This window comes from Pistacia vera, unplaced genomic scaffold, assembly GCF_008641045.1.
Source record: "Pistacia vera cultivar Batoury unplaced genomic scaffold, PisVer_v2 Contig76, whole genome shotgun sequence".
NCBI classification, from domain to species: Eukaryota; Viridiplantae; Streptophyta; class Magnoliopsida; order Sapindales; family Anacardiaceae; genus Pistacia; species Pistacia vera.
This window is the reverse complement of record NW_022196623.1, coordinates 289,568-312,829: the sequence shown is the minus strand read 5'-3', so window position 1 is coordinate 312,829 and position 23,262 is coordinate 289,568. Positions and strand designations below refer to the sequence as shown.

Below are 23,262 nucleotides of genomic sequence, written 5' to 3'. Positions count from 1 at the left end.
TGTTCGACAAGAAATTATTGAAAATCTACTTGGGGATAGTGAAACGAGTGTCAGCTCTTTTTTCATAAACTTGTAGAACATGCTACTTTTGATTCTTATTATTTCTACTTTTCTTCTCTTGTTGAAGATCTGAATGCGTATTGCTATAGACCCATGGACTGCCATTTCTGCAAGTTTTGCTGTCATTCTTCTCCTACTTGTATTCACTTTAATACAGGCAGCATTTGTGTCCTACAGAAAGCATGTATAGATTTCCATCATTTATTGATACCAAAATGTTGAAAGAGTTATTCATATGGCATAAGTTTTCTTTTATGATCTATAATACATGTTTTGGTGGAGAAGAGGTTTAAGAATATTATATACTTTCCTTCTTGCCAGGAATTTTATTAATTGCTTTAGTCTTTAGGAATATTTACCTTTAGTTTAGATATAGATCTATTTGCTTGTGTTGGGGTCAATTTAAGAATATTAATGCTTTATTCTTAAGCATCTTCTTCAAGAATTTCATTTTAAATTCTATGTAAGTTGAATCATTTGTTTGCTGGCACTTTAAGTAAATAGAGTTATTGTAGCTTCAACCATTAGACTCTCTCAGCTTTTATATTTGGTCTATGAATGTAATGCAGCAACAGAAATTCTGAAGGTTGGATGTGCAGCTTGAAATTGTAATTATGCAAATACTCTCTCTTATGTATATGTTTGTTTTATTAATTGAAAGAATTACATATACTGTTAAGATTAAATTATTTGCTCATTTTCCTCAACTGAGATTTTCACTTTCTGGCCTTTCAAACTTTAATAAGATTGTGCGCATGTACATACATAAATTTCATTCTGATTTCTGTTTTTATTTCTTGTAAGATATGAATTTTTTTGATCATTCCTTTCCATCTTAGCAGTGGAATGTGTTAAATCAGATAAGCAACAGACCATAAGAAATATTAAAAGATCTATACTGCTATGCTATGGATTTTCCATTCCCATTTAAATGAAATATAGTGTTTGTGGTTGAGTCCTTGACACCCATGAGGGTTTAGCTGGATCGTTCATATGATTTGTTCCCACAGATTTGGGGATTGAGCCTCCTCACGGTCACCTACATGACCAAAGACCGTTGTTTCTCACTTCTCAAAGATTGTAGTGTTTGGCAGGGCTCCAGTTTCAAGCCAAGCTTGCGAAGCAAAATTAGATCATTATTTTAACATTTCATGATTTATCTAAATTACGAAGCAATAAGAGAACAGGCATAATTTGAGTGTACTTATTATGGCTAATCATTGTGTGTTTCTTTCATGCCACCATTTTCTTCTCCCAGGCAATTAATATTTACTGCTGGCCAGTAACATTAGCACGTCCAGCCAGGTGCAACTGCATTTTTCAAATGAGAAACAACTAATATAATAAAAGACTCCACCTCTTTGTGTCTCGTGATTTTTCGACCACCTTCTGGTGATCTCCTTTGCTCTCTCTCAGTATAATGTAATTGACTACTCCTTTTGGTTTCAATTCATTGTCTCGGCTGCGAAACACGTTGCCATACATTATGGATTTTTCCCAGGAGAGGTTGAAGAAAGAAAAGGCGGAGGCACACCTTTATAGAATTATAAAGGTTGGTCCTCTCAATCTTTGTTTTAGTTACTACTAAATTTATTGATTATAGTTAAAATCAACACCTAGTTGAGCACATCTTCCTAGTAGTTATATGATATCTCTAGGTTGCACGAGATGAGGACCTTGTGGAACAAATTGGAAGGCATATATATTTTGATCTTGTGGATCATGACAAAGTCAGGAATTTTCATATTCAAAAGCAGATACATTTTTACCTCTTCAAGGTCCCATCATTTTGGAGTATCTAATGTGTTTCTACTAGCAATTGTGATGTTTTTATTTCGGTGAAGTTACACTCCTCCATTTCTACCTCTCTCACTTTCTATATGTTGCATTAGTGTGGTTTTTCAATGTATTGAATCAGTGACTTTGACATGAACCGTCCCGACCCTCTCTATCCCAAAGGCCTCGAGCACACTCATGAGACTCGGGTGATCGAGACGTATCATGTGAGAAAACTATAAAACATATTTATGAATTAAAACATCATAAAACTCTTCTAACTAAAAAAAATTACAGGCACTCCTTTTTGTTTCTCACAAATAATTATAACATCATTTGTAAATAAACAAATGTAACTGAATTTTTACAAAATGAAATGTATAGTATCATTTTTTTTTTTAAATATATTTTACAATCCAAAACATGAAATAAATATATGATGAAGAGACATAAACTTTGCAGTGGAAAATCAAACAAAATTATGACACATATGATGAAATGAAGTCGTGTGACTCAACCTTGAGTGAGGTTCACTCCTCTTGGCTTGGTGGGGGTAGAAAAGAAACATTTAAAAACAAAAGGTGAGCTATAATGCTTAGTGAGTGGAGAATAGGTTAGTATGAAATAAAATATTTCAATATGCAATAAAACATTCATGCTCATAAAATCTCATTTCCATAAACACATTTTATAATATCGACCATCTTTCATAACCAATGCTGAAATCTCTCAATGCAAAAAAAAAAAAACCTTCTTTCTGAAAACCGTTTTCATATACAGATAGCACTTGCATTTATCAATTTTCATTTTAAATTCGTGATATAGATATACATACCCAAACCATTTCTCAATCACATGTGAAAACTCTCATCCAACTAGTACCCAGGCGTAAATCTTTCCAACCTGACAAGATCTAACATCACACGGTTTGAACCACTAGATCCATCCTGCTAGACAGAATTGGTTACCGCTCAAGCCTTCGACCCCGCGAGACCATGCACCGCTCGGGTCGACACAATCATATCCTGTCTAATGATATCTGCCTTGCTCGGGCCTTCGACCCACTTGGGCTGACAAAATCATGTCTAGCGATATCTGCCTCGCTTAGGCCTTCAACCCACGCAAAATCATGTCTAGCGATATCTATCTCGCTCGAGCCTTCGACCCACTTGCGTCGGCAAAATCTTGTGTAACGATATCTACCTCGCTCGGGCCTTCGACCCAGTTGGGCCTGTAAAATCATATCATACGCATGCGTAGAATCAAATCAATGTCATGAGGGGGATGAGTATTGAAAACTACTATCATCAATATACATATCTTTAACTCACCATTTTACATAAATTTCACGCCTTCATTCATCAAGAAAACATATAACATAACATTAAATTCTCATGTGCAGTATAAGGCTAAAATGCAAGTTTTCAACATGATTTCATAATAACACCTTGGCCCAATTTTTATATTATCAACAACAATTTTCCAAAAAAAAAAAAATACTCAATTTCTCATATAAACCAATAACATTAGCATTTGAAGTTTATAACAAACAATTATTTCAAAATGAAAGTTAGGGTTTGGATTTTCCACTCACCATTTTGGAGCTTGACCCTTAAGCCAAAAAAGATTGAAATCCTCTAACAATGCCCCCCGCTTGCCTCCCTAGATACAAAATCCAATAATCATTATTAAATTCATTGGACACTTCACACACACCAAAAGATTAACCTAGTTTCTTCTTTAACAAAACCGTTTCATAACCGAATTGGTCACTCTCAGATTTTTCATAAAAATTGTATTCATCATTTTAAGCCATAATTTTGATGGACCTTCGAGAGACACATAAGTTGTTCCCATAATTTTCTCAAGTCATTCTAGAATCAGTAACTATTTAAAACAGAATTTTCTTTCAACTCATTCAAATCTGCCAACTGTTTCCAGAATTGAGGTTACTAATTTGTAAAATTAATAACAATTCAACCCTTAATATAAACCTCACGAAACTCTCCAGAATTAAACTAGATAAATATATGATTCACAAGAATTTAAAATCACTCAATTTGGATAAGAATAGATGCATCAAATCATTTTCCGAAAATACACGCTCTGCAGAAAACGAAAATTCTAGAATTGACAAGGCAACTTCAAAAATTCATATAAAATTTAATCCTTAGAGTCTTTGAGTGAAATAAATTTCTCAACACTCCGCAAGAAGCCTACAAACAAGATATCCAAAATTCAGCTTCAACCAAAAACCCAAAACATGTAAACAATTTTTGGATTCCTACATGGACAGATTTTGCACAATAAACACTTATATAAAAAATCACATCTTTAACCCATTTTTGTTTAGGAATAGCATGTACCTTCCAACCACATAAAATTATTGAAATCAATCTTCCTATTTTAATTCAATCTAATGCCATTGTACTCAATTATGAACAACACAAATTAATTGAACTAAAACTCATCAAAGAGGGAAATTTTAAGCTTTACTCATCTCTCATATTCTTGATCTTCCTCCACTCTTTCCGATCATTGGAGTTTTGTTCACTGACGGGTACTTTTCCAACCACCTTCATCGTTCTCTACTCCTCTCTCTCTACGTTCTCTCCCTTCTTCCTTTCTATCTTCTTTCTCTCTTTTCTTTCTCTCTTCCCTCTCTTTTCTTTCTTCTCTTCTTCTTCTCCCCGTGGTTCCCTTCTTCTCCCTTCTTCTTTTCTTGATAAATCACTATTAATCAAAATATCTGATAAATTTCACTTTAGTCCTCAGTTGTTTCAGCTATTACTTTGTTCTCCTAAAACTTTCAAAATATAACACTTTACCCCCAAAATCACAAAATAAAATTTAATAAAATTCTGTACAAAAAATACGGGGTATTACAGACTTGATGTGATGGATTGTGTGTGCAGCAAGAGGTTGCTAAAGAGTTTAGTATTCCAGTGCAACTTCAGCGGTTTTTGGCTTTGGGCAAAGCGCCAGAACCATACATACCGCCCTAATCAGCCGTTGACACCTTTGGAGGAAACACAAACTATAAGTAGTTCTGCTTGCTATTACTAGCCTATAGTTACTGTTTCAAGAGTTTTTTGGTAGGTTTTTTTAGTTTCGGGCAACGCCAAAGTTTGTTCAAGGGACTCATTGTGATGTAATAATTATAACAAACATTCTTCTTTTGGGCCATTGCTAATATGTTGCTTGCAATTGTCTATATTAGGCAAATATGTAAGCCTATATGATTTGTAATTTCCTTGTGAATTAATATCTATATGTTTCCTTGGAAGAACCAGTTAATTGTTATGATCATTGTTCTTCATTTATTCAGCATTATGATTTTGACCATCCGTTTCAGTGTATGTGCTAATTCCCATCCAGTGTATTTTTTTTCTGCTCTTGCTAATGGTACAACACTTTGTGGTAGCTGTCACAAATCTATAGTTTTTATGTTTTAGGTTTTCTACATGAAAATATACATTTCAATTTTGCTATGCATTTGTTATGAGATAATTGATGTTGCTTATCTCCAGCATTATGTTTTATTTCTGCAATATTGTATCGAATTGTCATCAGCTCTGGCAATGTCTCCTTCCATTTTGCCGTTGGGGGTCATTATTCCAAATGGTTTTACTATATAAATTGGGCACTTGTTTTAGTGGTTTTAGTGCCTGAGGATGTGAAGATATGCATTGCCCAGTTTCATTTTTTTTTTTTTTTTTTTTATCTTGGTATTTTAGGTTGGGCAACTGAGGGAGCATCAAATAAGGTTCATAATGCGGAGTTGAAGTTGTTCTTGGAAGTAGAGCGTGGACTGGTAATTCTTTCCTTCCTATTTAGGCTTTCTGGTTTCTTCCTTGAACTATCATCATATTTTAAGTGATCTCATTAATGTTATTTCTATTACTTTTAAAGAAATATGGAAATTATATTGATAAAAAGTAGTGGATACATGTGGGCAGGTGTCCACTAGCAGGATAGTAACATCCCTCTGTGAGGCTACTAGTATAAAGTCGATATGCTGATTTCTATATCTATCTGTACTGTTATGATAATACCAAAAATACCTGAAGCTAAACAGCCCTCAAAAACATTTAATTTAGAGTTGCTTACCAATCAAAATAAATGTTTTTTACGTTTGTATTTTATGTTCAGGATTTACGGCCTATTGCTCCACCTGGCAAGACAAAGGAAGATATATTACTTTTTTTCAAGCTTTATGACCCTGAGAAAGAAGAGCTATGGTACTTTGTTGTTTTCTATTGTATATTTGTGTCTGTGAGTGTATTTTTTTTTTCCTCTTCTGGAATAACTCCATTTGATTTAGAGATTATTTTTCTATGATAAGCTATGCTGGGTATGAATGTTAGGGATTTGAGAGCAAAAACAGAGAGAAAAGAGGGATTAGAACTTTTCTTAATATTTCGATAGAGTGAACAGTGTTACAAGTCAGCTTTAATAGCTGATTATTTCAACATAAAAACGACTACACTTTAACCTTTCTAAAACGTCACCGTTTGTCTAACAGGCCCAGTCAAGCTAAACTCTACTCTCTACATGCAGTTTTAGCTTGGACAAATACCGTTTGTCTAACAGCCCCAGTCAAGCTAAACTGCATTTACAGTTTCATCTTTCATCTTGATAAAAAAATGCGTCTTAACAGCCCCTATCAAATAAAACTTGCCACTAAGACCAACACCTCATAACAAGATACCAACATCTCATAAAAAGATACCAACACCTCATAACAAGATGATGGGCAAGCTGCAAACTTCAGAGAGAGGGATGATCAGGAACATAACAAATGATTACAATTTTTTTTTTAATTATTATTAGAGCAGTCCAACATTAGCTCGTCTCATGCAAATGCAGCAGCTCGTGGCGAACTGGTTGCTACAAGCAGCTCGTCTCATGCAAATGCAGCAGCTCGTGGCAAACTAGTTGCTATAAGCAGCTCGTCTCATGCAAATGCAGAAGCTTGTGGTGAACTGGTTGCAGCTCGTCTCATGCAAATGCAGCAGCTCGTGGCGAACTGGTTGCTACAAGCAACTTGTCTCATGCAAATGCAGAAGCTCATGGCAAACTAGTTGCTACAAGCAGCTCGTCTCATGCAAATACATAAGCTCGTGGCGAACTATTTTTTTTTTTTTTTTTTTTTACAAAAATATGCTTGGATTGAATGCTTAAACTTCAGCTTGAGGGACGATGTAAACTACAGCAAGCTTCAGCTCAAGCAGCTAAAGTTTTTAGTTCCTGAATATCAGCACTTTCTGCATTTCTCTCTCAACAAACTTGATCAACAACATTCAATTTCTGCTTCAAAGTAAGAAATTGAGAAATGGACAAAGCTTTTGTTAAAATATCTGCAATTTGTAACTTGAAGGGAACATATTGAACTACAAGTTTCTTGGCTAGAACTTGTTCACGGATATAATGCGCATCAATCTCAATATGCTTTGTCCAGGCATGAAAAATTGGATTTGCTGCCAATGCCCCTGCACTAACATTATCACACCAAACAGCTGGAGATTTGTCAAATGTTAGACCCAATTCAGAAAATAAACTTTGTAACCAAGCTACTTCAGTAGCTGTTTGTGCCAATGCCCTATATTCTAATTCAGTAGATGACAAGGCAACCACTCTCTATTTTTTAGAGCTCCATTGAATCAAATTAGGCCCCAAAAATACACAATATCCACTGGTGGATTTCCTATCTGCAATACTACTTCCCCAATCTGCATCAGCATAACATTCTATGTTTAAACTAGTTGCTAGTCTAAAGAGCAAACCATGGCTGACTATACCTTTAAGATACCTTAAAATCCTCTTACATGCTTGCCATTGCAAGTCAGTGGGAGCTTGAACGAATTGACTGAGTTTATTGACTGAAAAACTAATATCAGGTCTAGTAAGAAGCAAGTATTGCAAGGCTCCTATAGTGCTTCAAAACAAACTAGGATTGTCAAACAGTGGACTATCTTCAGGAAACAATTTAGTACCAAAGGCCATGGGAGTAGAACAAGGATTGGCTTCAAGCATTTTGTTTTTAAGCAACAAATCAATAGCGTATTTAGTTTGCTTTAGATGAATACCAACTGCATTTCTAGTGACCTCAAGACCCAGGAACTAATGTAAGGAACCAAGTGGTTTCAAAGCAAATTTATCATTCAACTCTTTCACTAATTGATGAACAAAATCAATGTTTGATCCAGTAAGAAGAATATCATCAACATAGATTAAGACATATGTAACCTGATGATTTTCCTTATGCACAAAGAGACTAGAATCAGATACTGAATTGTGAAAACCTTTACTGATCAGAGCTACTTTTAACTTGTCAAACCAGGCTCTAGGAGCTTGTTTAAGACCATACAAGGCCTATTCAGCTTGCAAACATGAGAAACTCTATGCTGATCAACAAAACCAGAAGGTTGTTCCATATATACTACTTCATTAAGCTCACCATTCAAGAAAGCATTATTGACATCCACTTGTTGTATATCCCAATTGTATGTTGTAGCAAGGGTAAAAATAATCCTAATGGTTGAGGGTTTTATGACTGGAATAAAGGTCTCAAAATAATCCAATCCAGCAGTTTGTTGGAAACCCTTTGCAACTAATCTTGCTTTAAACTTTTGTAAGGTGCCATTAGCATGATATTTGACTCTAAAAACCCATTTATTTCCCATAACATGCATATTTGAAGTAAAGGGAACAAGAGTCCAGGTATTATTGGCAATTAAAGCATCATATTCAATCTGCAAGGCTTGTTTCCATTCTGGCAAGCTAAGAGCTTCAGAAACTGATGCTGGTTCAGTCACAGGAGAACTAACAGCTGTAAAAACTATAGGATAAGATGTTTTGCTCTTTGTTTTTGCTCTTGTCATCATGGGGTGCACATTAAGAATAGAATATGATGTTTCAGTTTTATCAGCATACTGAGATGGACACAGATCAACCTCAATAGAGCAGATGGGAATAACCTTGTCTGAAGGAATAGTTTGTGGTGATTAGATGATGATGGATTAATGTTAGATGGAGTATCAGTTGTAAAAGGTGTAGAAGAGAGTGTGGGTGAGTGAGATGAAGATAATACAGGTTATATGGGAACTGTGTTATGAGAGAAAGGAAATGGAGAAGTTGTAGAGGAATTTTGCTTACCAGTTGCTATAGAGAACTTAGGTACAGAGCACTTTACTGCAAGAGACTCAGAAGAAGCTATAGACCGAAAGGGTAAACTAGAAAATTGTTCAGAAAAACAGGAAGACTGATTCTGGTCTGAAGGAGAAAGTGTGGACAGGTTAGGATACTTAGAACCAGTGGAAAAAGGGAAATTGGATTCATTGAATTTAACACTAGGTGTAACAATGATTTTACCATCAGATGTGAGACACTTATAGCCTTTGTGAACTAAACTGTACCCTACAAAGACACATTTTGAAGAGTGGAAACTAAATTTATGCCTATTGAAAGTTTCAACAAAAGGAAAACATGCACAACCAAACATTTTCAGTGTTGAATAAATAGGAACTGTCTTAAACAACAACTGATAAGGAGACGGATTATCGATTACTGGTGAAGGCATTCTATTAATGAGGAATGCAGCAGATTCAAAAGCAAGCCACCAAAAATCTAAAGGCATAGATGCATGAGCAAAGAGAGTAAAGCCTGTTTCAACAATGTGCCTATGTTTTCTATTAGTACGACCATTTTGCTGATACACATAGGAGCAAGAATATTTGAATTGAATGCCTTCAGTGGTGAGATATGAAACCAGTCCCCACCACATTGATAAGGCTGAAGGCATTTCAATTTACAATTAAACTGTCTTTCTGCTAGATGACGGAATTTTACAAATATAGATTTGACTTCAGCCTTTGTCCTAAGAAGGAATAACCAGGTGAATCTATTGTAATCATCTATAAAGTGTAAATAATACCTAAAACCTTTTGTGGAAATCAATGGAGCAGGACCCCATATATCACTATAAACAAGTTCAAGAGGTGCACTAGCTCTAGAATGTGAAGTAGGAAAGGTGTTTTGATGCATTTTCCCTAAATGGCAAGCATCACAAAAGGGAATTGGTAGTTTAGGTTTGGTGATTAGGGAGTCATTTGCTATCATACTTATTAAAACCTTTTGCAAGGTTGCTAAGTGTGGATGTCCTAACCTCATATGCCATAGCATAGCATCATCATTGTGTTTATGAACAACTTGAATAGATGGTAGTGAAGTATTATTACTATTAAAGTCAACTAAGGAGTTATCAGATGCAATGAAATCTTCACTAACACAAGGTGAAACAGAATTATCAGATGCAACTAAAGCTATATCAACACAAACTGAAACTGAAACATCATTATTTTTATTAACACAAGATGAATAGGATGAAACAGAATTTTCAGTACAAGATGTAGAGTTATTAGTACAAGGTGTAGTAGCATTCTGCATACTATTTATAATGACCATTTAAACTATCATGTATCACTATAACAACATCTTTATTGATGGTACAAGTATGAGACTCATTTAAAGGTTCAGAAGTCAGGTTGACATTATAGGAACAATTCTGAGGTGAAATCGATGACTTTAAGCAAGAAGGTGAATATGAACGTAATTGTGGGGAAAGATTCAGTTGATATAAGCCTGCTCTAAGTTCTCCTTGCAGTAACGTTGCTCTGGTGACTTTGTCCTTAACAATGCAAGAATCAGCATTAAATTCAACTACAACATTATTGTCTTTAGTGAATTTTGATATGCTAAGTAAGTTTTTGGTTATTCTAGGAACACAAAGAACATGTTTTAAATGTAAACATTTATTCTGCAAAATACTATGCAAAGAAGTAAAACCAGTGTGTGTAATGTGAAGGAACTCACCACTACCTACTTGGAGTTGATCTGATCCATCATAGTCCTTGCTGATGTTTAACTGAGTGAGGTCAGATGTAACATGGTCAGTTGCTCATGAGTCCATGTACCAGGTAGGATCCTGTGAAGTGGACGATGAAGCTTTATAAACAGATAGACCACTGTTCTGATTCACCATAACAGGTTGAGCTCCATGGTTAGATGAATTGGGAATATGACCATAATCAGTAACATAATTGGTATTCTGAACAGTTTGAGCATCAAAATGAGCTTGAACTGATGCTTGAGATGGTACATGTCCAGAACTGCTAGCATGAGAATAATTCTGTGGAAAGGTAACATGTCCAAAACCTTGCTGAGATGGAGTAAAAAAATTAGAAGAGCTGGATGCTCGACTAAAATTCGGATCCTGATGACTTGGCACATTGAACACACCATAACCTTGATGTGAAATACCAGGATTAGTGTAGAAGTTCTATGGACCAGTGGACTGCAAATTACCATTATTGTAAAAATTCTGATAACCAGTGTCTTGCATCTATCCATTATAAGCTGAATTGTACCTGTGATAGCACTGTATGGCAATATGTCCAGTCTTATTGCAAACCTGACAAACCGGTTTACCTCTTCCATTGGATCTGCCTCTACCTCTTCCAAAATTATTGAAATAAGGTCTATAACTTCCAAAGTTGTTTCCAAAACTAGATCCAAAACCACTATTGGTATTAGGATAACCTTGCTGACAAAATTGAGAACTAAACATGGACTGGCCTATCTGTCCAGTAGCAACAGGGTAGTTGCCATGTAGTTTATGACTTCCTAATATGTTTAAGGATGGATCAAGACTATGAGACACATTAGCAAAACCAGGGGTGACATGCTGAGTATGATTACTAGGCACAGATGTGGAACTGGTTTTTATTGTATCTACAATGTGAGCTGAGCTATTTTGAAAGTCTACTGAATTGAACTTGTCCAACCTGATTTCGTACTTTTGCAATAGAAATTGAGCTTCTTGCAAGGAGACTATGTCAGATCTAGATTCTATTCTTGAGGTGAGGTTTACAACAATAGCGTCATATTCTAGACCTAGTCCATCTAAGATATATTGGAGCAAATCTTCCTTAGAAATAATTTGTCCACTAGCTGACAAACTGTCAGAAATTCCTTTCATCTTTCTAACATATTCACTTATACTAAGATTGTCTTTGCTAGTATTCTGAAGTTAATTCTTTAAATGTAAAGCCCTAGCTTTGGAGTCTGTAATGAATTATTTTTCAAGAACAAACCAAATTTCAGTGGAGTACTGACATTTAGAAACAGTTCTAAACATATTCTCAGATATCGAAGCTAACAACCAGCTCACAAGAAATTATCAGTTCGTTTCCATTGAGTGTAAGCTGGATTGATCTTTTCTTTAGAAAACAACTCAACATTTTGACCATTAGCAGTATCTTTAGAACTATCGAAATTGCTAGGAATTAAAGGAGCTGGACAGGGAACCAAACCTGTTAAATGATCTTCCAATTTGTGAGCTCCTACTGCAAAAAGTACTTGAGAATACCAGAATCTGTAATTGTCTAAAGTAAGTTGATTAATAACTTGGAGACTAGAGGAAATAGTTGAGGAAGTGAGATTAAAAGAATTTTTGACAGAGTTGTGAAACATTCTGTCAATGTTGTCGGTTGAATTAGAGCTATCAGATTTTTTTGCCATTTACGTTAGTCAAGGAAGCTCTGATACCATATGAGAGTTAGGGATTTGAGAGCAAAACAGAGAGAAAAGAGGGATTAGAACTTTTCTTAATATTTCGATAGAGTGAACAGTGTTACAAGTCAGCTTTAATAGCTGATTATTTCAACATAAAAACGATGACACTTTAACTTTTCTAAAACGTCATCGCTTGTCTAACAGCCCCAGTCAAGCTAAACTCTACTCTTTACATGCAATTTTAGCTTGGACAAATACCGTTTGTCTAACACTGGGAGGCTTTTTGTGAAGAGTACTGGTAATCCAATGGAATATTTGGCAAAACTAAATAAAATGGTTGGCTATGATCCTGATGAAGAAATCAAACTCTATGAGGTCCGTTTCCTATTGCTTATCCTTCATGAGAAGCCTTAAATGAACGGTGGCGAACTTAAGCTGAGTGGTTTAAGAATTTCTTAGTCCATTACTTTATTAGTAAAGCTGCAAAAAGGATAGGCTTCTCTTCAATTTTTGTGACTAAGGAGTGGATTGCTATAGTATTTCACACTTATTTTCTATTTTACTTATTGAATAGTTAATGCAAAATTATTTAGTATTGTATTTGGAAAGAAAAAGGATCCAAGTACTCAAAATTCTCTCAAGAAAAAATGGCCTTCAATTAAAAAAAAAAAAAAAAAAAAGCAACTTCAGTGTTTCTTAAAATGATATATGTTAGGAGTAGTTAATCACACCGCTTTATGAAATTTAAAGTTTAGGTGTGCTAATAGTTTGTGGCCCCTTAGAGACTTATATTGTTTCTTATTTTTTGGAGATGATTTCTTTTAGTTATGCTTGGACTTGAAGCCAATGTCATCCTTGCCTGTGAGCATGAAATTATGATAATTTGGTGCTCTCTGCCCTAGAGTGTTTAGGGTACTTGCTGGTATGCAACTCGTTTTAGGTCCACTTGTCTGTCTCTCCATGCTTGGTTATTTGGAGTGACTGATGTATTAAGGGTTGTGAAACTGAAAAACTAAAAGAGAGAAAACTGAAAAATGTGTGAATCTTTTCTTATTATTCTCAGAGAAATACACTTGTTTATATACAGAGGAAGAGAGAAGCAACTGATATTTTAAACGAAACTCAGCTAGACGATTAGCTAAAGAGTAAAGTTTTCTTCTTCTTCTCAAAACGACGCCGTTCTCTCTTTTGTAGATTTGCAGTTTTACGAAACTGCCCTCTTTTCAGTCTGGCTAACATTCCCCCTCAGACTGCACTATGGTTACTGAATTCTTCACCATTTTCTACTGAATTTTCTTCTAGGCTTCAGTTTGTTGGCTTTCAAAAATTTTCTGCATTACCTGCACTTTATCTGCATTTCCTGCACTTTTAATAACACTGCATTTGCTTCTGCATACCAGAAGCAGAATTCAACATTGCATCTGCTTTTGCAAAAAACATCACATCCAGAATTCAACACTTCACCTCCTTCATATTCAACACTTCAAATATAATTCATCAACACCAGAAGCAGAATTCTCTGCATTTGTTTCAGAAGCAGAATTCTCTGCATTTGTTTCTGCTCACCAGAAGCAGAATTCAACATTGTATCTGCTTTTGCAAAAACATCACATCCAGAATTCAACACTTCACCTCCTTCATATTCAACACTTCAAATAAAATTCATCAACACCAGAAGCAGAATTCAACATTGCATCTGCTTTGCAAAAAAAAAAACATCACTCCAGAATTCAACTTTACCAACTTACTACAGAATTTTCATCATCACATTACTGGATTGCATCTGCTTCTGCAAAACATCCCATTTACAAAGCATTTTCATTCAACATTTCACCTCCTTCTCATTCAATACTTCATCTTCTTCATACCTCTGCACTTATCTCAGTGCATCAACTATATACTAATAATGCAACCATCACTTCAATTCAACATTTCAATTCAACACTTATCTCCATACTTCATATTCCATACACAACCATCAAGTAAAAAAAAATCTCAACATGCTACAAACACCTGCTCAAAACAGTAACACAGCACATTTGATATGTTCGATGCTTCTGCATATACTGCAATATCAATTCTTACTACTAGCATTCATTTCATCACACCACAAACAACATCAACAACCACACACTAGAAGTTCAACATACAGTAGATTCTCTGATTCTTCTGTTTTCAGTGTTGCAGAATTTTACACTGCTTGAAGAATTTAAGATGATCCTGGACTGTTGTCAACTTTATTCTCTGAATTTGGGATCTCAACAACACAAATTTGTGTTTCAAAACCTGAAATTGACTAATAGAAAGTGCTTTTGTCGAATATCAGCAATTTGAAGTTTGGTGGGAACATTTGCACAATAACCTTTTTTGCAAGAACTTGATCACTATGTAGTGAGTATCAATGTCAATATGTTTGGTTCTTGCGTGAAAAACTGGATTTGATGCCAAAGCTCCAGCACTCACATTGTCACACCAAATGACAGGACAATGTTTTTAAAGACACCCCTATTTCAGTAAATAAACTGTCCAACCAGGCCAATTCAGTTGCTGTTTGGGCTAGTGCTCTGTATTCACCTCTGTAGATGATAATGCCACTACTTTTTGCTTACGAGAACTCCATTGAACCAGATTAGGACCTAGGTACACACAATATCACTAGTAACCGTCGATCATCTAAATTACCTCCCCAATCTGCATTGGTATACATTCAACCTAAGAGAGGCGTGTGGTCTAACACGCAAACCATGGAATTGAGTACCTTTAAGTACCTTAGAACTCTTTTACACGCCTGCCATTGTAGTTCAGTAAGCCTGAAGATACTGACTAAGTTTATTCACTGTAAAACTAATATCACCTGGTTAAAGTAACATATTGTAGACTCCAATGTACTTCTATAGAGACTGGGGTCTTTAAACAACTCACTGTCAGCTGCAAATATTTTGGTGCCTGCTGCCATGGGAGTAGGACAGTCATGTGCCTCTTGCATCTTGGTTTTGACAAGTAATCATGGACATATTTAGTTTGTTTTAAGTGTAAACCTACAGCTGACCTGGTTGCTTCTAAGCCCAAAAATATGTGACAGCCCCAAGAGTTTTTAAGGCAAATTGGCTGTTTAAATCATGAACAAGCTGCTGAATTTTAGATGAACTGGAACCAGTTATAATAGTCATCCACATATTGAGAACATATAAAATTTCAGAGTTGTCCTTGAGAACGAACAAGCTGGAATCAGATATTGAATTCTGAAAACCCTTATGAACCATGCTTGTTTTAGTTTGTCAAACCAGGCTCGTGGGGCTTGTTTAAGACCATAGAGAGCCTTGTTAGTTTACAAACATGGGAAGACAGGTGAGAGACTTCAAACCCTTCAGGTGTTTCATATAGACTGTTTCATTCAAATGACCATTAAGGAAGGCATTGTTCACATCCACTTGTTGTATATCCCAACCATAAGTGACACCAATGTGAAAATGATTCGAATTGTTGCTTTTTTGACAACGGGGCTAAAGGTTTCAAAATAATCTAAACCGAGTTTGTTGAAATCCTTTTGCAACCAACCTACTTATACTTTTGAAGAGATCCATCAGCATGATTATTCGAAACACCCACTTATTCCAACTATGTTCATATCAAAGTCCGAGGAACTAGGCTCCAAGTTTCATTCTTAATAAGCATCGAACTCATCTTGCATGGCCTTTTTCCACTCATACACAGTAAGAGCTTCAATAACTGTACCAGGTTCAGGTTTAACAGGTGAAGACTTGACCAGGTAAGGGCAGTGGAATTGAGTTGTTGTTTTCAGATTTGGTGACTGTGATGGATGTATTAGTTTAAGAGACTGGTTTGTAGGTGTAAAGTCAGAGGTTTTAGTTGCTGGACAGACTCTAGGCAAGGGATGTTGAGGTGCTGATCTTGTTCTGGTGTCGGTGTTGGTTGAAGGGACTGGTTGCGGGGTGATTGTGTTTACCAGAAGCAACAAGAGCAGGTATTTCATTTTTAAACAGGGTCTGTGGAATGGGTAAAGACCTGGTCAGGGTAAGGCTAGTTGAGGGTAAATGCTGGTTTTGGATCTGGTGAGCTAGATGTGTATTAGTGATCAAGGCTGGTTGGTAGATTGATTATGAGGATTTCAGGTGCACGGGTAGGAATTTCAGCTTGTGTGCACTGTAGGAGTTAAGTCAACAACAAGAGAGTGATCAGTGAGTTTCTGAGCTGACTGGTAAAATGTGAAGATATAGAAGGCTTTGTAATTGTGGAATTGGGAAGATGATAGCAAGATAGATCTATTTCTAATGGAAATGTATGTGGAACAGAAATGAAATGACAGTAGGTAATGAGGAAGTATAGTATCAGGGTTGTTAGGTGGAGTTTTTGAGGACTGTTTAGAATAGATGGACTGTGACTAGGTTATTATGTTCTGAAATGAGGAACTAGAAGTTGACTTGTTAGTTGTGAAGAAGGATTATGAACAGAACAGTCCACTGCAGAGGAGACTTTGCTGGTGTACATTAGAGAAGGGAATAGAAACAAAAGGAAAACAAGTAGAAGAGCTATGAGGTACTGCTGCTTTGAGTGAAGGAAGACAACTAGACCAGGTTGACTAAAACCAGTAGCAAAGAAACTCTAGTTCATTAAACTGAACACTAGGAGTATGACAATTTTTCCTCTCTAAGACATTTGTACCCTTTATGACTTAAACTGTATCCCAGGAAAACACATTTAGAAGAATGAAAATTCAACTTGTGTTTATGAAAATTCTCAAAAAAGGAAAACAAGCACAACCAAAGATTTTTACTCAGAATATCAGGAATTCTATTGTAAAGAACCTGATATGGTGACACAAAATCCAAAATGGAGCTAGGCATTCTATTAATAAGAAACACAGCAGTATCAAATGCACACCACCAAAATGTAACGGCATAGATCATGGCTAATAAGGTCAACCTGTTTCTGCTATATGTCTAGCTTCCGTTCACTTCTCCCATTTTGTTGGTGTACATAGGCACAAGAATGTCTAAGTTGGATTCCCAGTGATAAGATAGGAATTAAACCCCTATATCTCCTCCTTGGTCAACTGTAAATTTTGAGTTTAAAACCAAGTTGTCTTTCAACTAAATGGTGAAATTTGATAAAGGTGGCTGCACTTCAGCTTTGGTTCTTAAGGGAAACATCCAGGTAAACCTACTGTAGTCATCAATGAAATGAATGTAATATTTGAAACCTTCTAAGGAAGCTACTGTGCTGTCCCCAAATGTCACATGATATTTCAAGTGGTTGGAAGCTCTAGAGGTTGAACTAGGAAAGTGATTCTATGTAGTTTTCCTAACTTGCATGCATCACAAAAACCTATGATGAGACTGGTTCTGAAGGTTTTGGATGAATGTTTGATAGGATTTTACTTAATACATCAGTATGTGGGTGGCCTAAACATTATGCCAAAGGGACAGTGTATTGTTCCTAGTATTACTAGCCTGAAAAACTGTGGCAGCATTGTGAACAAGAAGGCTTTTGTCATAGCATAATTTTCATTATCATCTCATAGAATCAGTATTTGCATTAACATCAATCATAGAATTTTCATTATCTTTCAACATAGATGTAGAATGTGCATTAGTATAACCACAAGAAGCAACATGCAAGACAGAATCAGAATTAGTTTTTGTTCAACTAGAATAATTATCAAGTCGAAGATTATCTGAAATTCTGCCAGAATTATTAACCAGATCAGAGATGTTATTATTATTAGCAGAAATATCAGAAACATCAGAAATAGCAGCAGTAGAACAAAACATATCAGACTCAGAATTATCAGATTTAAACCAGAGTGTTCTAACATTGTGTTTTTATAATGAAGTCGGAGTACAATCATTTGCATATGATATAGGACTTTGAGTGTTACAAAATAATTGTGAACCTTGCATCCTATGATTATTATTAACAATAGCATTCATTGGACTGCTATCAGTTTATTACACTTGACATTATCATCTTGAAAGTTATTCAAAGAACTAATAGACTGAGGCAACCTAGACTATACTGATTATCAGTACTACTGGCTTATTTGAAGACAATGTATGACAAAACCTAGAACTCAAAGCAGTTGACTTTTCTAGACCACCAGAAGTGTACCAGAGGAGAAGCAAGAAGGTATTGCAATTGTACAGACCAGCCTTAAGTCCTCCTGCAGTAACACTGCCTTGGTAGCCTTGTCCTTAACAATACAACAATCAGAGTCAAATTCCACATTACTTGATTATCTTTAGTGAATCTAGAATACTAGAAGATTTTTAGTTATTTAGGAACACACAACACATTACGCAAATGTAAACACTTAGATTGAAATGAATTGGAAACTAAAGTGGAACCTATATGATATATGGAGAGACTCACCGTTACCAACTTGTAGTTGCTCAACTCCATCATAGGGTCTGCTGGAAATTAGTTGAGTAGGATCAGGAGTTACATGGTCAGTAGCTCCTGAGTCCATGTACCGAGCGGGATCAACGGAGCAGTAACTGGAACAGTCATGTGTGTTTGAGGGTACTGGTTTGGGGAAGGTGGTTGGTTGGGACACAAGAAAAGCTTGGTTAGGAGCTTTAGGAATTGTATTTTGGTAGGAGTTTTGCTGACTAGGGACATGAAACCCTTGCTGTGGATGAGTAAAAAATGGTGTGCCTTGCAGATTGGTGTGTTGTTGTTGACTGTGTAAGTTGGAATTTGTAGTTGACTGAGATGAGGACCAACAACAGCTGACTTCCAGAATGAGAACTATATTCTGGCAGTATTATAATGCTCTGATTTCCAATCTGAGGTCCATAAAATCCATTATAAAAGGCTGGACTAGAACCACCTGTCCTGACATATTACTTTGAGGAGTACACCTGTAAGTAGAATTATAGCGTGGATAACAGTGAGCCGCTATATGGCCGATCTTACTGCAAACTTGACAAATAGGCTTGCCTCGCCATTGTTTCTTCCTCTGCCTCTCCCAAAAACAGTTGTTGAGGAGTAATAATGGTTGAATTTCCACCAAAATTTCCAAAGTTTGATCCAGGATCATTCAAACTAAACTAGGATAACTCTGAGAACCTATGGGAGGATTAGGTAAGCCTTGCAGTTGAGACTGATTATTCGTGATCAAGTTAGAAGTACCATCGGTGCAGAGGAAACCTTAGCATTGATAGGCACTGAATTTTTTCCACCATTTGAATTTTCAAGAGTAGCAACATTGACCGAACCACCATGAAACTCCACAGAATTAAACCTATCAAGCCGCAACTCATATTTTTGCAACAAAAACTGAGCCTCTTGCAAAGTAACCGGATCAACCTTAGATTCTACTCTGGAGGTCAGATTGACAACAACAGCGTCAAATTCTGGACCTAAACCATCTAAAAAATGTTGAAGAAGATCTTCATCTGAGATCACTTGACCACTTGCAGACAGGCTTTCAGCAATGCCTTTCATTTCTTAACGTAATCATGAATATTCAAATTGCCTTTTTGAGTTATCTGAAGCAAATTCTTCAAATGTAAGGCTCTGGCCTTTGACTCAGTTACAAAATCAGCTTCTAGCTTAAACCATACTTCAGATGCAAACTACATTTTGCAACAAGAGTGAACATGCACTCAGAAATTGAGGCAAGAACCAGTGACAAGAAACTTGTCAGTTCGTTTCCAGTTTACGTAAGCTGGATTAAGTTTTTCTTTATCTAGGGTTCAGATGCTTTACTATCACTCAACTCAATTGAACAAGAAACAGAGCTATAAAAGGAGTTGGACAGGGAATTAAACCTGTCAAATGCTCTTCGAGTTCATGAGCTCCTACAGCGAAGAGGACTTGCGATCGCCAGAATCGGTAATTATCGTGTAGCTATCTCTCGTCAGTTTGGAGTGACAACCTGAAGACTTGACGAAAAAATTGAGAGCTGAGGATTAGCTGAAACGTTTTGCATTTTCTCCATTGAAGCGGAGAAGAGAAAGAAAAGGAATTAATTTCTCAGATCGTTGCCGTCGACGTTTGTCTCAGCGTCTGATACCATGTGAAACTGAAAAACTAAAAGAGAGAAAACTGAAAAATGTGTGAATCTTTTCTTATTATTCTCAGAGAAATACACTTGTTTATATACAGAGGAAGAGAGAAGCAACTGATATTTTAAACGAAACTCAGCTAGACGATTAGCTAAAGAGTAAAGTTTTCTTCTTCTTCTCAAAACGACGCCGTTCTCTCTTTTGTAGATTTGCAGTTTTACGAAACTGCCCTCTTTTCAGTCTGGCTAACAAGGGTTGACTTTTAATATTGTCCTTTAAAAATGTGGACCATGAAGAGTTGAGTTGTCGGAGAGCTGAGATCTCTAGTTACAGGATTTTGTGGTTTAAATCCATTCTAGAGGTTGTATTGGAATGTTGGTTTATTTGATAATCAGTTAGCATGCATATTTAAATTTGCATGGTTATGCATTATTTTGAGGATGGTAACTTACTCATGTTTTGATATTCAGGAAATTATGTTTGAGCCCAGTGTGATGTGCGAACCCATTGACTATAGATATACATTTCGAGCTAGCTAGGTAAATGTTATGCATAACAGACATGGTGTGATTTGTTTTCCCTATGATAATGTTTAACTCCGACATTGTCTCTGTTGCAGCTTCAAGATGGAGATATTGTTTGCTTTCAAAAATCTCATACAGTTGAAAGTGCTGAACAATATCGCTATCCAGATGTTCCTTCATTTTTGGACTATGTGCATAATCGACGAGTACACCTCCATGGTTCCTATTGTATTCAAAAAACTAAGCTTTTCTTTGATATTAATTTTGTTTTATTATTGCTTTTTTGTAGTGAACATCTTCCTTGTCATCCCTACACATTGTGTTTATGGTTTTTATAATTAACCGGTATTCATCAACTCGTCATTTAACCTCGCTAAATTTTGCATGATTTTGTGTGACAGGTGGTTGTTCACTTTCGATCTCTTGAAAAGGTGAAGGAAGATGATTTTTGTCTAGACAGGTAAAGGCTTAATATTAGATGAAGTTGAATTCTGTAATTTTACTGCAGATTTATCTTTGTTGATTGTGCATTATTTTATGTATATATATACATTACTGGGTAATTGTATCTAATGCAATTGTGTTTTGAATGTCAAGGTCAAAGGTTTTTACGTATGATGATGTTGTAGAAAGAGTAGCTCAGAAATTGAATTTGGAAGATGCATCCAAAATCAGGCTTACGTCACATAAGTGCTACTCTCAGCAACCCAAACCTCAACCTAATAAGTACCATGGCATTGATCATTTGGTGGATATGCTGATTCACTGCAACCAGGTAGTAGTCGTGGTCGTAGTTAATCTGGGATGTTGAAATTTAAAGGAAAATATAATATTACGCTTTTTCTCATCATGTTCTTGGACAGACTTCTGATATATTGTACTATGAAGTATTGGACATTCCTCTGCCAGAATTACAATGTCTGGAAACTGGCAAAGTAGCAATTCATCATGCTATCAAGGATGAAGTGAGTATACTGATCAATTTCTTAAGTTACTGTTAAAGATGTTGAGCCTTTTCCTGCTTTTTGGTGAATCTGTTTGTGGCTTTGTGCTTCACATTTTTACTTTATTCTAAATTTCTGGAGCAGGTGGAGTTGTCTCATCCTTATGCAGAACCCAGGTTGCTAGAAGTTTTCTATCATAAGATTTACAAGGTCTGAAGTTTTCTATCATAAGATTTACATGGTATTATTCGTGCAAACAGATTTTAATCTCTACTTGGTTCCTCGTAGAAGCTTGAAGGACCTGAAAAAGAAACTCCTGCTGGAAAGAAGGGAGCTCAGGAGGCCACCAAGTCCCGCAGTGAGGTCATCATGTGTCTCATTAGGCTTGGGGAAAATTTTGATCATTAAGTGGAACAGATAGGTTTGCAGAACATATTGGAGAATCCAGCTGCTGCTTTAGAGCTTTCTAAAAGGCTCGGCTCTCTTAGAATAACGGATTTGAGAAATGATTCATTAGATGAGTTGATGGAATCTATGCTTTCTGAAGTTTCCATTGTTCAGGTTAATACTTAGTCCATTCTCTTCTGTCTTTTCCCTTCTCTTTCAACTTTCCATTTCATGCTCTCCTTTTTGCAGGACAAGGTAGTCTTATATGCAATCTGAGCGCTGAAGTTGCCTTAAATTCTAGTAAGTTAGCAGAAGCAGAGGCAAAGCTAAAGAGTTCTGAATCATCAGAGGTGGATCATAACTCCAGAGTTGAATCTCTGGAGGTTGAAGTGATCTATAAGGAAGCAGAGAATGAGGTTTTGAAGAACCAAGCTATTGTTTCAAAGCAAAATGCTTCCAGCTCCCAACAGAAGGCTCTATTCCTGGAGGCTGAACTGATCAAGAAGCTGATGAGACTATCAATACCTTGGTATATAGGAGGAAAAATAAGGGCGCAAACAGAGGATTGAGGGACTCAGGTCAGGCTTTGAGCGTGATGGAGGGTGGTTTTGGGTTTATGGGAAAGTGACAAGTGGCAAATGCTGAGTGGTTGGGGAGCTGAATTTAGTTACAACAATAGAGCACGAAGAATAAAAGGTAGCGGGAAGGATTTGTGGAGCAGGGAATTTTATAGAGGGAAGCGATTTGGGGAGATGCTGGCTCTTGAAGTCTAGTGGATTATTATTGGCAGAATCATTCTGGATGAGCTGCTTTTCTCATTTAAGTGATCATTGCTTTATTTGAGTTGTGTTGATGCACGATTTAGGCACCAACTAATTGACACGTGCGCAGCGTTGATTGGACAAGGAACACACGTGAATATGGATTATGAATATGAAATAAATGCAATGAGAGCTTTTAGAGTGG

At 36.2% G+C, this 23,262-nt stretch overlaps 1 pseudogene; it reads left to right on the top strand.

Annotated features, from left to right (window-relative positions):
• Nucleotides 1–1,546: 1,546 nt before the first annotated feature.
• Nucleotides 1,547–22,865, top strand: LOC116116021 (annotated as a pseudogene).
• Nucleotides 22,866–23,262: the final 397 nt, after the last annotated feature.